Genomic DNA, 2,500 nt, shown 5'->3' on the forward strand with positions numbered 1-2,500 from the left:
ATATATATATATATATATATATATATGTCATATCACATTACCGTGATTCATATACATACATCGAGCTACAAATGTCCTTTAATATCTAATTCACTCTACCTCGAATTAATATATTTTCATATATGCTTAACCGAAGGGGAATTTTTATTAGGCGATAATAGAATTGTCGGCGCCCAGGCGCGAACCCAGGACTCGCGCCTGGGTGCCGACAATTCTATTATTGCCTAATAAAAATTCCCCTTCGGTTAAACATATATGAAAATATATTAATCCGAGGTAGAGTGAATTAGATATTAAAGGACATTTGTAGCTCGATGTATAGTGTATGTATGTATGTAGTATGTTATATATATTATATAAATATAATAAAATATAATTATATATAATATATATAAATATAGAATTAATATATAATATAATAATATATATAAATATATATTTATATAAGATATATGCCACGAAGGAAAAATAAACGAAGGAGGATCTGTGACCTTTTGACGTTAAACATCATTTACTAAGCAGAAACTGGTTAGTAAGGGACGTTTAACGTCGAAAGGTCTCGCAGATACTCCTTCGTTTATTTTTCCTTTGTGGCATATATCTTTATTTATGGATTTATCACGTTCCTAACTTTCGTGATTCAGTTATACACACACACACACACACACACACACACACACACACACACACACATAATATATATATATATATATATATATTATATACACACACACACATATATATATATATATATATATATATATGTATGTATGTATGTATTTGTATAATGCACTCAGATTTAGATCTCAGAAGTTTGTTTCTGCATGTAACAGCAAGTGGTAATTTGGCAGTTAGATGTGTGCACTTCCTTACTGAAGTAACGGATGAGACGGCATGAATCAAAATGTCCTCGAAAGTGATCGATGAGAGGCGAAGCGTTGGTTAGGGGAAGCAGTAAGGCTTCCTACCTCAGGGAAGGCAATCCCGCAACCCAATAACTTAGATTGTGTGGTCAAGGTAGGGGCGCAAGAAGTATTATCCGAGAAAGATGAGCTCGGTCGGAAATGGGGAATGTGTGCTCTTGCCGCCCGAAATCTGTTGGAGTGAGGGAGGGAGTGAGGGTGGGTGGGGCTGAAGTCATTTCCGCACAGAGGTGACGCTTGGTTTCTTTTATTAGCGTATTGTATGGGTAAAACAAAATGTCGCACCAGATCTGAATATTGCAACTTAGGTATTTAAATATTACTTTAAATCTAGAATCGTTTAGAACGCTTTTAACTGGTAGACGTTTATTTTTATTAATTTTTTTACTCGAATAAATATGTATTTTCTTTTAAACTCTAAGTATTCAGTATTGACTTAAAAGATCGCGGTGGAGTTATGTATTTGCTTCTAAACTTGATTAAAACATTCAATATTTACGTAAAAGAGTGAAGACTCAAGTCCAGTGGAAATAAAGAGATAAAATGGCTGCTATTGTCTGGAACATAATTATTGGGAAGGTCACCCGAAGGAAGTTCTTAGATTAATTATCTCGAAACCACTCGTGTGAACTGATACAGAAACTATTACCTTGGAAGTTAAGCTCTAGTGAGGTACGCACTCAAGTCGTCAACACCACCCCACGTTTCAAGGTAGTTGTAAAAATGACGGATATATATATATATATATATATATATATATATATATATATATATATATATATATATATATATATATTTATATTTATATTAATTCATTTATTTGTTAAAAATTTAGATATGTATATATAAATTATTTATATATTAAATTTTTTCCCCTTCATGATCTCCTTTTACAAAAAATATGTTACTGCTTTGAACGTTAAACTTGTTAACCCGTGACGGTCGGCTACATTTTTACATTCAAAGATGTGCGTTGCGTTGATGTCCTCGGGAGGTGTTGTAAGCGTTCGAGCCTCAGGTGTGACTTGGAAATTCATTTTGGCTCCTCTTGGAGACTTCTAAAGGTACGAATAGATTTTGATGAGATTCTCACAGGGGGTCACTTTTCGAACTTGGGGGAAAATCTCCTACCCCGATCATTCTAATGTTGGAAATGATACAAAAGTTTAGAAAACTTCTATTGAAAACAAAAATTTCTGTACTATAATTGGACGAACTTCGAGCCAACTCCAACTACCAGTCCTAGAGTCATTATGATAAAGTAACTGGTTCCAACACTCCGGTTGATCCTCTGTACTACCTGTCAAAATAATGTTTTTGTCTTAATTTGATTTCGTATTCCTCTTTTCCTATATTTTTGTGTGCTGACAGGTTTGCTCCATATTCTTAAATCATTTTTGTTATTCTAACCGCTTAATGTTTTATCACTTTATTTTTTATTGGCCTTCATTCACTTCTCTGTGTTTGGCCTGTTCCAATGTGTCCTGTGAAAAATTTCCCTCTTTAGTCGATTTTCAGTTGTTTATATTATGACTTTGTAAGAATGACAGCCCACTGTTGGAAGATATTCATTAATC

At 33.5% G+C, this 2,500-nt stretch overlaps 1 protein-coding gene across 1 annotated transcript in view; it reads left to right on the forward strand.

Annotated features, from left to right (window-relative positions):
- Window positions 1-2,500, forward strand: part of LOC135222585 (uncharacterized) — a 320,895-nt gene that overhangs the window by 187,162 nt on the left and 131,233 nt on the right. The gene's annotated exons all lie outside the window — the stretch shown is intronic.

The sequence above is a fragment of the Macrobrachium nipponense genome, chromosome 8 (assembly GCF_015104395.2).
Source record: "Macrobrachium nipponense isolate FS-2020 chromosome 8, ASM1510439v2, whole genome shotgun sequence".
NCBI classification, from domain to species: Eukaryota; Metazoa; Arthropoda; class Malacostraca; order Decapoda; family Palaemonidae; genus Macrobrachium; species Macrobrachium nipponense.